Raw genomic sequence first — 14814 nt, forward strand, 5'->3', positions numbered from 1 at the left:
ATTGGTTGAGTTTTCTATTTCTGCTGTATCAAGTGACCACAAGTTTAGTGGCTTAAAACAGCACCAACAGAAATTATTATCTTATAATTCTGGACGTCGTAAGTGTAAGATGGATGTATCCTCAGGGTTGTATTCTTTCTGGAGGCTTTAGGGGAGAATCTGTTTTCCTGCCTTTTCCAGCAGTTGGAGGCTGTCTGTATTCCTTGGTTTGTGGCCTCTTCCTCCATCCTCAGAGCTAGTGTTACAGCATTTTCTCTGTCTTTGACTTCCTGCCTTTCTTTCATAAAGACCCTTGTCATTACATCAAGCTCACCTATATAATCCACGATAATCTCTCGATCCCTAATTTAATTACAATTGCAAAGTCCCTTTTGTCATATGAGGAAACATACTCACTGTTTTCAAGAATTAGGATATAGCTATTCAGTCTATTGCATTTATTTTACAGAAGATATAACTGGAATGCTAGAGAAGAAGAATTAAATAAAATCCACAAGGCTCATTTGGGCTCCTGCTAGCCCACATGGTGCTTTTATATGAATGAATGGGTTAACGTTATGCCATGGTGCATGGCTCAGTGAGTGTAGTGTGGGGAGATAGCAGTCCCCACTCATTCCCTTGGCTAGACACTGTGTGCACATCTGCACACCACACACACAGGCTCTGGAGTGGTGAGTTTCGATACTGGAAATAGAATCCTGATCTTATGATTTCCAGTGCTCATTTCTACAATCTTACCCCTGCTTTCCACCCTTTCATAGCTGAACCTAGGGATGATCTCTGAAAAGCTGGCTAAGGGAATTTAGGACATGTCCTGACTACTCCTAAAGTGATCACGTCATGCCACTTTCAGCGCTGCCTCTGCGTACCTTGCATTCAGCTCACGAGTTATCACTTTTTAAAAATCAATATTTTATTAATCCTCTTCCTGTTCCACCTCATCAGTGTCCATAAACGTCTATGCCCAGGCAGAACTCCTATCTTTTTATGTGTGAACTGCTTGCACCATACTCTATGGCACTAGGAGTTTTAGTCACATTTAAAAGGGCAAGACATTTTGGCTCTGAGTTTTATAAATCCTCTGTGGCAATACTACCTTTCTGCACTATTATTATAAAGGGACTTTAATCAGCCCTGACTGAAATGGGAATTCCTCTAGACCAGTGCTGTCCAGTAGAACTTTCTATGGTGATGGCAACGTTTTCTTTCTTTCTTTTTTTAATTATACTTTAAGTTTTAGGGTACATGTGCACAACGTGCAGGTTAGTTACATATATATACATGTGCCATGTTGGTTTGCTTCACCCATGTGTGGTGGGGGGAAGGGGGAGGGATAGCATTAGGAGATATACCTAATGTTAGGTGGCAACATTTTCTATCTGCGTTTTCCAAATAGTCACTAGCCAAATGTGGCTATGAGCACTTGAAACATGGCGAGTATGGCTGAAGAATTGCATTTTAAATCTTATTTAATTTTAGTTAAAAATTAAATTGCCACATGTGGCTAGCAGATATTGTATTGAATAGAGCAAAACTAGACTCCTTCCTTGAGATAAAGGAAAATAAGTGTAGCATGAAAGCGAGAGTAATCTCAATCATAAAACCTTATAATTAGGAGAGCAAGGAAGTAGAGACCTTCACTGGAATAATAAAAAGATAAAATTTGGGTAGGTTTAAAAATTGCCTACTATCATGCTGAGGGCCTACTTTTCTCTTGTTTCTACCAGAGGGCAAGCAAGTTGTTATCAAATTGTTTAAAGTATTCTGGGGAAAATCTTTAGAAGTATGCACTTTATGTATTTATTCCTTGTTTGGGGCAGTATTTTTCTTAGGACGCTACTGTATTTTATTTTTCCCTTTCTTCATTAGAGGTGAGTTTATCTATATTTGCTATTTAGTTTTAAAAAAGTGGGCCGGGCGCGGTGGCTCACGCCTGTAATCCCAGCATTTTGGGAGGCCGAGGAGGGCGGATCACGAGGTCAGGAAATCCAGACCATCATGGCTAAAACACGGTGAAATCCCGTCTCTACTAAAAATACTAAAAATACAAAAAATTAGCCGGGCGTGGTGGCGGGCGCCTGTAGTCCCAGCTACTCGGGAGGCTGAGGCAGGAGAATGGCGTGAACCCAGGAGGCGGAGCTTGCAGTGAGCTGAGATTGTGCCACTGCACTCCAGCCTGGGTGACAGAGTGAGCCTCTGTCTCAAAAAAAAAAAAAAAAAAAAAAAAAAAAAAAACCAAACCGAAACAAAACAAAACAAAACTAAACTAAAAAAAGAAAAAGAAAAAGTGTACCAGAACATCTTTTGACTCTGTTCCTGTGCATAAGTAGTAAGGCCATTATATTATTCTTTCTCTCGGGACTGTGAGGCCTAGAGTATCAAAGGTACTCCAGGAAACGTTATGTTTGTTGTGACATTTTATGTATTGCTAGTCAAAATTGCACCCTGGATAGGTTTTATTTTAAGGATCTGAGATGATATGAAAACTTCATGCTTCAAGTAGGAGAGAAAATACAGCGTTATGAGAATGTTTGGTATCAGGATGTGGGTCTAAGATATTTCAATAAAAGACATGCAGTCTCTCTGATACAAAGTTAAGTGTGGCTCTCACTGAGAGGCAGGGAGCATGCGGTGACCAAGACAGATGGCTGTCTTGAGAGGATGGGGAGGCTGATCTCTGAAGCAGGTCCTGGAACTAAGGAAATGGACCCAGGATAAACAGCAAAAAAGGGGTTTTGGAGGAGATTAAAAACCCAATGAGCAGCCCCCTTCCTAAGCTTTTGCAATAGGGCGTGGAGGATCATATACACTTGGTGTCAGCAGGGCAGGATGACCTTTAGCCAGGAGCACCCAGTAGGAATAGAATTAGGCTCAAGTTGCAGGAAGCAACAGAAGAGTTAGAGAAGGAAGAGAGAGTGTCAGTAAGGAACAAGAAAGACAAAATCATGGGGATAAATACTGATGTGGAGGATGCCTATTGCCATTTCTGCTCCATCTACCATAAAAGGCACTGGGGCACTTAAAGCGTTTCTAGAGGTATCAGTACAAGGCATGAGGGAATATTGACAATGGGAAGTTTTCTCTGACATTTGTAGTACAGAGGAGATAAGCAGCTGCCTACAAAAGATTACGGAGGTGGGAATCCCCACTGTCAATGTGTCCTGAGACACATTTTTGTAGTCCTGCAAACCCAACACAAAAAGACTTTGTAAGTTACAGATAAGTAAAGGGATATGATGCGTCATGAGAAAATATTAAGAATGACAGCAATGAAAACAGAAACACTTCCGTAAAAATTTCAGGAAATCCTTCAGTTTTTTCATCTACTCCCCCACTGATCTAATACGTATTTACTGAGAGCCTCTTATTGAATGAAACCCTATAGCTAAAGACTTGAATGAGACAGTCTTTGCCATTCGATAGCCCTCAGTCTAGCAAGAGAGGACTCATATAAACATATGGCTATGCTTTCATGATATAAATGTTCTGGTACATATATGTATATGTATGACATATAATACACATGTATGTGTGTTACCTATATCAGATGTATACGCAGATATACATGTATGTGTGTATATATGTATGTTGGGGCGTGTGTGTGTGTAAGTAAAGACTGGTGAGTTTGATCTATTCTTCTTAGACAATAGGGAGGGAGGAGAGCAAGAAAAGAGCAGCCAAGGAAGTCTTCACAGGAGACATTGTATTTTAGTAAAATTTGAAAGTCAAGTAGAATTCTGCTTAGTGCAGAACTTTGAGAAGAAAATTCTAGGTAGAATAAATAGTATGAGTAGGGTACTGAGATCTGATAAGGTGTGGATTGGCTGCTTAACAACAGATATTTAGTGACATGTTTGCAATGGGTATAGGAAGGCGGTGGGATATCTATCCCACTTGGCACAACAGATGCTGAAGGAGACCCACCAGGTGCCTGGAATATCCATGCTCATTGCATTTGGCCTCTACACAAGAACGGATAGGAGGGAGAAAGCAACCAATATTCTAGACTATCTGGATACTTCCTAGATGTTTGGATGACTATAATCTTGCTAGATAATCATCTGATGCCCAACTGGGCATATAGTTAGGTTGCCCTTTATTTTTTTATCATTAGATAACCATCTAGAGAGCAAACTGTGCTCCATATTAGTATGAAAAACATATTGCAAAACAGAGGCTATTAAAAATGAGAACCATATGCTTGGAAAGAGTTGTAACAACTATTTAGACCAATAGTTTTTGGTCCTATTAGAGCCAATATTCTTTTTACATAACAATTATTTATAACATCCCCTTCATTATTTTGAAGTACAATCCATAGATAATATAACCTACCACATAACTTAAACATGTCAATAGGATGCTTAAATTATAAAAATACATAAAAGTAAATCAATGTATAATAAAATGTTATGTATTTCAATAGGAAAATGCTTGGGCATGCCTTCAGCAGATGATATAATGAAGAAATTGGATGCTTGTGTCTGTAAGTAGATTCATGGTGAATACAACAGCCACAAATGTGGGCTGATACATGGGGGCAGAGTTACTAAGTCAGAGATTAACAGCCTTGTGATTGGTCATGTAATTTTATGAACTGGTAAACAATTCTTGGTAAAATTTGGAAGTAAAACAAAATAATCCCTCAATTTACATGGTAACTGCATTCCTGGAAAATCCAGCTTAGGTTAAAATTCTATAAAATATATTCGATATTTACATGCAAAACAAATAGAAGAAAGTACTAAGCTTGGGTAATTATATAAATACATTATTTAAAAATTACATGAAAGTCTGGAAGGACATTTTGAGAATCATGAGGGACAATTTTGTTTTGTGGGACTATCCCCAGGATTAGAGGACTTAGAGCATTCTGGCTCCTGCCCTCTAGTGCCAATACATCCCCTAATCTTTGTGACAATGAAAAATATCCCCCCACCCCAACTACGAAAAATACAAAAATTAGTTGGGTGTGATGTTGCACACCCGTAGTCCCAGCTACTTGGGAGGCTGAGGTGAGGGGATCACCTGAGCCCAGGAAATTGAGGCTGCAGTGAGCTGTGATCATGCCACTACACTCCAGCCTAGGTGATGGGAAGGAGACTCTGTTTCAAAAAAAAAAAAAAAGCTCCCTCCACCAAAAAAAATATCACACTATCACACAGGCTTTTGGGCATGGTATCACCTCCTTTGAGGTCCACTGATCTAGAAGCACTTTGCAGAAGCACTTACCAAATGCCAGCAGAACACTGATTTTCTAAAAATCCAATGGTGAGTCAGATTTAGATGTGGGGCAAAAACCCTCGGTCTTCTCATATCCTATTCAGTATTTTGTTTTGTTTTTATTTTTTCCTTATCTTAATTTACTAACACTTTGGGAATTGAAGGAACAGTTTTTTGCGTCGCTAGAAAATTTCATGCACTTTTCAAATTGTTCATTTTATTCTGACTGAAAACCTCAAAGAAAATAGTGGAAAGATTATTAGGCCAGTTTAAATAATCACATAAGATATTTATTGGTCTTGTTTACATTTCCCACATCTATGTGAAATCCCCAATGTCCAAACTCTCACAAATACGTGAAGTAGCACTTCCTTTACAATTTTATAGATATATTTACATTTTATCCAACCAATTTATGCCTGTAACGAAAAGGTGAAATAGTGCAGAAGTGTTTTAAAGAAAAACAGCAGTCTCTTGCTTTACCATTCCACCCCCAATCACACTCCATGGAGGCAATGGCTTTGAACTTTGAAAATTATTTATAATTTTACGGAGGTAGCCTCCACTTCTCTAAAAAAGTCTTACGTTGCTATTTCTTATTTTACCAATTTTAAACATTATCTATAGACTTCCTATTATAATAGAAAAGGTTTAGGAGGCCGAGGCAGGTGGATCACCTGAGGTCAGGAGTTCCAGACTAGCCTGGCCAAAGTGGTGAAACCCTGTCTCTAACTAAAAATACAGCATAATCCGGGTGTGGTGGCACATGCCTGTAGTCCCAGCTACTCAGGCAGCTGGGACAGGTGAATTGCTTGAGCCCGGGAGGTAGAGGTTGCAGTGAGCCGAGATCATGCCACTGTACTACAGCTTGGGCAAGACAGAGTGAGACTCCATCTCAAAACAATAATAATAATAATAATAATAATAATAATAATAATAATAAATAAAGAGTCAGCTTATCTTTCCCTCTCCCCTAAATGAAGGTGTGTCACCATTTTAGTCTGCTAATTACTTTGCAACATTTACTTTGATTCTAGACAGCAGAGAAACTGTATCCAGTATTTCTTTTCACCTCACGTTACATTTTACAGAATAAAAAAGTCAGTATCCCTATACTTTCTTTTAGTTCTTTCCTCCCCTTTTCATTTCTCTCTTGTTTTATATTTTTAGATCACTAAATGTAATAGTGTTATGATCTATTCTTAACACAATAAAAATTATGAGCTTTGTTTACTGATCAATTTTAAAAGCAGAGGCTCAGTAGTGTTTACATGATTATAATTTTGTGACTATTGTTCACTGCAGAGCCAAATATTATGGTATGACTGTGTTTCCTTTTCAGCTCTTTTTTGTTGTTGTTTGTTTCTTGGAGTTTCTAATTATCTTTTGTTCCCCTATTGTTTTTCTTTGTCTAATTATCTTTTGTTCCCCTATTATCTGTCTTTGTAGCAGCAACGATACTATCAAACCAAAGGCATCCTTTTATTTCCCTCCACACAACCCTGACCTATTGATACCTCTTTTGTGGAACCCTGATCTCTAATCAGGGCTGATTATTATTTAGGTTGGCCTAAAAGGTGTCATTTTGAGTCTTCCTTTCATTACTTTCCTATATTGGAGTTCCAGTCTTTGATCTCATATCTTTGTCTTTTTTGGTTTGCCTCTTATACTCTTTTCTGGAGCATGTCTTGTAGTAATTTCCAAGGAATGGTGTGAAGGAGATGGATACCCTGGGATCTTAAATGTCTAAAAATGTCTTTATTTCTGCTCTCACGACATCTGGATTGATGTCAAAATGACTATTGAGTTCTAAATTGAAAGTATTTTTTGTTTTATTACTTTGGAGGTTTTTCTCTACTAAAATTTGCACTGATTTGCCCAGTCTGATGTCAATCTGTTTCTCATTACTTAGTGAACTGTTCTGTTCTTCTCTAGAAATTTTTAGTATTTTCTTCTTATCCCTGCTGTTCTGAAATTCCAAAAATTTGGGACCAGATGTGGGCATGTTTTCCTCCATTCATTTGTTTTGGTTACTTAGTAGTCCATCTCAGTCTGGAAAATTGTTTATCTAATTTTGGGAATTTCTTATATTATTTATTTTATTCTTACCCAATCTCTGTTTTCTCTTTCTAGAGTTCATACTGGTTGGATATTGGAACTTCAGGATTGGCCTTCTTATGATTTTATTTTGTGCTTCTTTGTGTTTGCTTTGAACACGTTAAGTTCTATTTTCAGAGATATTTTCTCAATTTTATATTAATAATAATTCTTAATTTGGCAATAATATATTTTATTTCGAAGTGCCTTTTTTGGTTCTCTGATTGCTCCTTTTTCATAGTATCCACTTGATTATAATCTCTCAGAATATAAGAGTTCTATTTTAAAATTCTCTTCTGTTTCCTAAATCATCTGTGCCACCTTTAGAGTTACTTTTCTCCTCTTATTTCGGTCTTTTACCTACATGTTGCATTCTTCCCTCAATTATCTAATGGTCTTTTATGCATCATATTTAAAAACAGGACTACAGAGAGAGTTCAGTGCGTGCATCCATCGGTGAGATTTCTTTTTCAGATGAGTATGGGGAGCCAGCTTGCAGGCCGGGGATCCTTAAATAACACAATCTGAAGGGCTCCTAGAGCTTTGGGACCTCAACTCCATCACTAGCTCCCTTTGTGCTCTCTATTTTGGTCAATTTCCTTAGAAAAGCGTCCTTTGTTTATGTATTTATTTTTGGCCTAAAAGCAAAACACTTCGATATCAACCATTCTGGACAAGGGATTAGAGGAAGGATAGCTAGAGTTGATTTTGTTAAGTATTCGGGGCTTAGTTCCTACTGTCTGTGGTTGGAAGCCTCTGAGACAGGCTGTGTTTTTCTAGGTTCCCCGGGGTTGATTTTCTTCCTTCTTGGCTGCAGCTCCCCCAACTCCCTCATATATTCTAGTGTATAATTTTTTGTTGCCCAGTGTCAGAATCTGCCATCTACATTTTCCTTTTCCAGACATGTTTAGAAATATTTCACTTGCTAGTAGTTTCTTCCTTATTCTCTTCATTGTTGTGGGTATATATAATTTTTATTCTCTTAACATCTTTTTAATGTGGCCTTGGGAGAGGGAGAGAAGATATATATTTTTACACAGTTTGCAATTGGAACTGAAAAATCCTCTGTACTTCTTCCCCCCCACTAGATATTTTAATTTTATTTGCATTAATTTTTTCTAATAGATAATACATGTATGTACTACAAAATTCAGGAAGTCCAAAAGAGTACACAGTAAAATCTAAATCTTTCTCATCACCCCCCTTCTCTAGGCACATAGTTTCTTGTGTATCCTCCCAGAAATATTCTGTGCAAATATATATTTTTAAATTAAAAAATGCAAGGAGAAACATACAGACACATTGTTTCACACCTCCCTCTTTGTATTTACCAATATCTTGGAGATCATCCCTATTGGTGCTGTATAGAGCTTTTTAAAGATTATTTTTGATTTCTACTCAGTGTTTCACTAATTAATACACTGTAATTTATTTTACATTTCCTGTTGTTGAATTTAAATTTCCTCTCCACTCTTTTGATTTTACAAACAAAGCTACAGTTAATTTCTTTTTATACACAGTATTTTCACACATATATATCTATTTGTAAGATAAATCCTAGAGGTAAAATTGCCAGTCAATTGCCAGCCTTCTTGGGGAGAAGGGGGCAAGGGGTGGGGGATGTATCAGTTAATGCTCCCTCCAACAATGTACAAAATTACCAGTGTTTCCACAACTTTGGCTACTTGTACTGTCAAGATCCAATCAGAAGCCACACCAACTATTTCAACAGGAAGAATTTAATACAAAGAATTGTCGACTACGTGTAAAGTTGTTAAGAAGAAAATTAAGGCAAGAATGGAATACTAAGGTATCAGGGAGGTAGCAATTGCAGAAAACAGCCACCATCTCTAGGGGTAAGGAGAACAAGTGAAGAAGTTGAAACTATTAAAATTGAGAAACTCAGAGGAGGGACCTCCAGTATTGAAACCCAGATCTCTGAGCATGGAGTATGGTTCATCTGATACCGTGAGCTTGGAGGAGGGACCCGCTGGGACTGCGACCAGACTTCTAGCAGGGAGCACTGGTTGGCTAGTGATGGTTCTCTGAGGGGAGAATAATCAGGCTGAATCTACAGGTGGTGGAAAAACTCCAAACTGGGCTCAGATGCTGCAGTGGCAAATAACTGATGCTGCAGGTGAAAGAATGTGTTGAGGTGAAGTTGACAGGAACAGGAAGCAGACCGGGAGGAATAAGTACCTTTTTCCTCTTTCAGCTTTGCTCTCTACCTCTTGTACCTCTCATTGGCTGAGCCTACCAGGGAGCCAGATGGCAATGATGAATGTGGGGTGCAGAGAGCCAGCACTAGCATCACAGGTTCAGAAGGTGGGATTGGAGCTGAGGGACAATAACCCTAAAACTGGCAGAGCAATCTGGTGAATTCTCAAACTTTTGCTCTTTGATAATGCAATAGATGAAAACTTACAGCTCATTATAGTTTTGATTAACACTTTTAAAAAATAAGGACTGAGATTGAATACCCCTTAATTTTTATAATTGCTTGATTTTCCTTTCTGCAAATTGTCTTTTGCTATTTCTTCTTCATGTTTTTCTTTGAATCATTGATTTTGTTTCTTATTCGTTAAAGAAATTAGGCCTTTGAATATGAGTTGCAAATACTTTTTCCCAGTCTGTCATTTATCTTCTGATTTATACTGGATGTTTTTATGTATGCATTTTTATTTCTACGGAGTTGGATTTATCAATATTTTCCTTTGTGACTTCAGTTTTTTCCTTCACGTATAGGAAGACCTTTCCAACTTTGAGGTTAAACAAAATTCTTCCATTTTTTTCTTAGTGCTTTTATGGTTTTGGTTTTAGGATTCAGATATTTGATCAACTTGGACTTTTTCTTGATATATAATATAAGGTATTCATCCAAATGTGTTTCTTTTTCCTGCTTTACTAGTCAGATGTTTTAATACTACTTATTGAATAATCCATATTTTCTCCGTTGATTTGAAAATTCATTTTTAATTATAATTCCTGTATGGTTTTTTTGTGTCCATTCCTGGACTTTCTAATCTGTTTCATTGATATGTCTATTTATTCATGTGATAGCAGCACAGTGTTTTAATTACATTCTTTCTTTATTATCTTCCCTGTTTAGAATTCTATGTTCATTCTTGAATTTTCTTTTCCCCATAGATATATTATAATCAGCTTGTTAACTTTAGTTCCTGTTGGCTGTTTTATCAGGATCACATAAAAATAGTAGATTAACTAAGGAAGAGCTGACATTGTTATACTGAACTTTTCTATTTAAGAACATGATATACATTTCAATATGTTTTTCTTCTTTTACATATTTCTTATTAAGTTTATTACAAGATGTTTATTCTGCCTTTTTAAAAATTCTCATTTGTAACCACATGCATCTTGACTTGGTATCTTCCCCATACCCCAGTTAAAAAAAATCTATACGGGCACATGTTCTCAAGACCTCCTTGAGGGCTGTGTCACCGGCCATGGTCACTCATATTTGGCTCATAATACATCTGTTCAAATACTTTACAGAGTCTGACTCTTTTCATCGACGGTAATCTGGTGCCCAAACACGTGGAGCCTCAGAGAAGACTCAAGACCCAGAAAGAGTTGCCCGAAGCTGGAGCTAAGAGCTAAGGTACAAACAGGGCCCATTGAAGCCCCACCGAGTTTGAGCTTCTTCTCTGGTGGAGCTGGCCTTGAATGATGGCTCTCTCCTTCATCTTTTCTTGGCTCCTGTAACTTTTACTAATTATCTAAAGTCTAACAGATGCAACTCCCTGCTGGGAACCCAAAACTTTTTCACCAGAAAAGGTAAAACGGTCTGGGGGGTAAAAAAGGCTTCCTGGGACCAGAACATACAAAACATAAAAGATAATAGAAGTATAAAATGTAAAATGGTTAAACAAGTTTTATGTAAGGTAGTTGTAACCCTTTTTACCTAAATGCCTTATGAAAATGGGAACTATAACTGGGGGATGTTTTCCCCTTTCTAGTACTATAAAACTGAAGACATGTAAATCTGCTCATGTAAATCCTCCACTGCATAGCCCTTTGTGTGGAGCAGTTATGGGGGCTGATTGCAAAAACTGTGAGTACTGGCTGGGCGCGGTGGCTCATGCCTGTAATCCCAGCATTTTAGGAGGCCGAGGCGGGCAGATCACCTGAGGTCAGGAGTTCGATAGCAGCCGGCTCAACATGGCAAAACCCTGTCTCTACTAAAAATACAAAAATTAGCCAGACGTGGTGGCATGCACCTGTAATTCCAGCTACTCAGGAGGTGAAGGCAGGAGAATCGCTGGAACCTGAGAGGTGGAGGTTGCAGTGAGCCGAGATCACGTGCTATTGCACACCAGCCTGGCAACAAGAGTGAAACTCTGTCTCAGAAAAACAGCAAGAACAACAACAAAAACAACAACAAAAAGCTGTGAGTACTTTTCAATAACAACTGAGCTAGAGAATTTCTACTTGATGGGGCATTTACTGCATTGCTATGGAATATTAACTGAAGCTACCCCTATACTGATGGAAACTATGTTTTTCAAAAAGTTCCATGATGAAATAAAATTGGTTTACATAAAATATTAGTATCTAATAAGCAGAGAGCTTTTTTCCTAGGACTAATTGTGAAAAGCTACTACATTCTATAGTGTCTAATAACCCTCATAAACTGTTTGGTTTGTAAATAACATTTCCAAGGTAAACAAACATCTTATCTTAAAAGCTGCTGCTCTGGTTAAAGGAGGATCAGGAAAATCTTTTCCTTTTAAGTCATTTGGGTAAAGTATGTTTTTATAAGCAAATTTACCTTTCTGAATCCTCCAAAATTCAGATTGTAATTTTATGGCAATATAGTTGTCTGCATAAGTTCAATAGTAGTTTTTTTTTTAACAATTGGAAACACTGATTATTTTACCAAGACTGAAACTAAAATACTCTATTTTTAGGTAAAGTTTCAGCAAAACCACCTTTAAAAGGAGTCTATATGGCCAGTCAATTTCTTGCTGCATTTTATGCAAATAATCAGGCAAGCATAATAAGCCAAAAACTAACCTTGCACACAAATTGGCCTTGCTATAATATTCCCTGTAATAAAAAAGCTGGCTAAAAAATTGTTCCAAGGGCAAGCATAACATTTAATAATAGACTTCAGCCCTAAATTTTTAAGTGCAGATTAAATCATTATTTCTTGGCTACAATAATCCTCTAGAAAGTACCAGATTGTAATTTTTCTTCATGTTTTTAGTTGGTGCCCAAATGGAACAGGTTCCTTTTTCTGTTCTGACTTACAAGTTACTCTTAAAATTGTCAAATTATGAATATTATTTATCTGTTTTTGTTTTACTTCCAAGGAAACAAAAATCATGGTACTCTGAAGACCAGAGACATGAATCTCCCTCATTTGGCATCCCACTGGGCTCAGACCTGTTTCACTGCTAATCCTCTGTTGCTAAAACTAAACAAGCTACCTCCCTCTAGGCCCAGGCACTATTGCAAAAGAGCTGGGTACATAAGATTGGAAGGGCCAGTTTTGAGGGATAAAATTAGGACAAGATCAAACCCTCCAAATCAAGAAAGGGGTACAAAAGAATGCCCAAACAGCTGGTAAAACAAGTTTAGTTGCCTTCTAAACTATTAATGTGTCAGTTTTGCATTCACCCCAACCATAAAAATTTTCTGCTTACTATAAAATTAAAGGAAAATATTTACTAACAGGATAAAATACCTTATAAAAAAGCCTCCTGGGTATAATACTCACAATTAAGAGTTGTGAAGATAAATCTATCTATCTGTCTGGCTGTCTGTCTGTCTATCTATCTTTTTAATTTTTCAGAACAATGCTTATGTTTTACATAGCTAATGGCTATAAGTCTGTAACAAAAACCAAGCTCACAGCAGCTGAGCTTGAAATTAAAAATAAGTCAATCTTACAACTTTTCCTTTTGGTTTTTCTGTTGGTTTTTTACTTAAAATAGTAATTTTAAGAGGTAACAAATGCCTGTCCACATGCATTCCTATCTGGCCTAGACCAATTAATTGGCTATAAATCTTTTGACTCTTCAGGCCCTCAGCCATAGGGATCCTGCCGAGGGAAAAATGACACTGAAGAATTATATGACTTATCCTGTGACCAAACCTTTTTTCTTCCAAATACTAGTATATGGTGCAATACAAAAGTGGGGGAAAATAGATTTGTCTACTGTTAAGAAGTCTATAACAATTTAGACACTGAGGACCAGGCATTTCTTGCATTTAATTTATACCCTCCTCAGGATGCTATGCCAATGGAGATACATTGGCTGGAAAAGAGATTAAATTTATTAAATTCTAATTTAATGTCGGTCCTACAATTCTCAAGTAAGATTTATCACAAGGTTCAAATAACCCTCGATGAGGAGGGTAAATACACTGGGAGTCTGATCAGAGTGTATGATGATGCATGCAGTGATTTTTTGGCTTGTTAGGTTGTTTACAGCCCTTTGACTCTACCTATAACCTCCTTGGATGCCTAATCCTTGCTATCTTTATGGTATTTGTCGCTGTATTAGCATTATATATTTCCTGTAAATCTTATGCCAGATACAACAGAAGGAAAGGCACAATTAAAGACCCAGATCATGATAGCTCAGAAAATGAATCTAATCTGGGATGTGTTTTTTCAGACTAAACCCTAGACCTGACTCCATCTCACCCCTTAAACAATTGGCTATTACATCAGGTCAAACCATGTCTTCCCCCCATTATCCAAATTGCTAATATTCAAAACTATGACCATCAACCAGACTACTCTAGGAATGAGCCTTCCTAGCACTGTGGGACCTCACTAAATGACCAGATCAGACAACTCTAGGAATAACCCTTCCTAGTGCCATGGGACCTGCTGCTGTGGGCCTGCATGTACATTCTGTGGAATGCTTTTTGGCCAAGAGCAGGGACTGAGGACTAAGCTCTGATTTTTTATCTTGCCCAAATTCCTACCTAAAGGGTCTAGGGAGTCATGCCTTACAAACCATAAATCGTCATCAGATGGGTTTTATTTGACCCTATATGTCATGACTTACTTTTCAATCTGACTGTGGCATAATATTATGAGACAAGGAAAAAATATTTAAACCCAAAACATATTTCCTTGCCATACCTTGAAGTTGCCCTGCAAAGTCTCCTGTGGGAAAAATCCACATTCTATAGAGAATCCCCTTCCCCCTTTGTTTTCCTTCCTTTCTTTGCAGATCCAGTAGATAATCAACTAAGAACCAGGCACCCTTTTAGGTCTTATAGGAAACATTTTAAAACCTGCTCTCTCTCTGAAGTCAGCTGAGAGATTCCTCTGCACAATAATACTTGGTCTCCACAATCCTTTAACTTAACCTAAACATTCCTTTCCATTGATCCCAGGTCTTCAGATAAACTCAACGAATTGTCCACCAGAAAATATTTAAATTTACCTGAAAGTCCCCACTTTGAGTTGTCCCACCTTTCTGTTTTTTCTTTTTTTTTTTTTGAGACAGA

Source organism: Pan paniscus, chromosome 1 (genome assembly GCF_029289425.2).
Source record: "Pan paniscus chromosome 1, NHGRI_mPanPan1-v2.0_pri, whole genome shotgun sequence".
NCBI classification, from domain to species: Eukaryota; Metazoa; Chordata; class Mammalia; order Primates; family Hominidae; genus Pan; species Pan paniscus.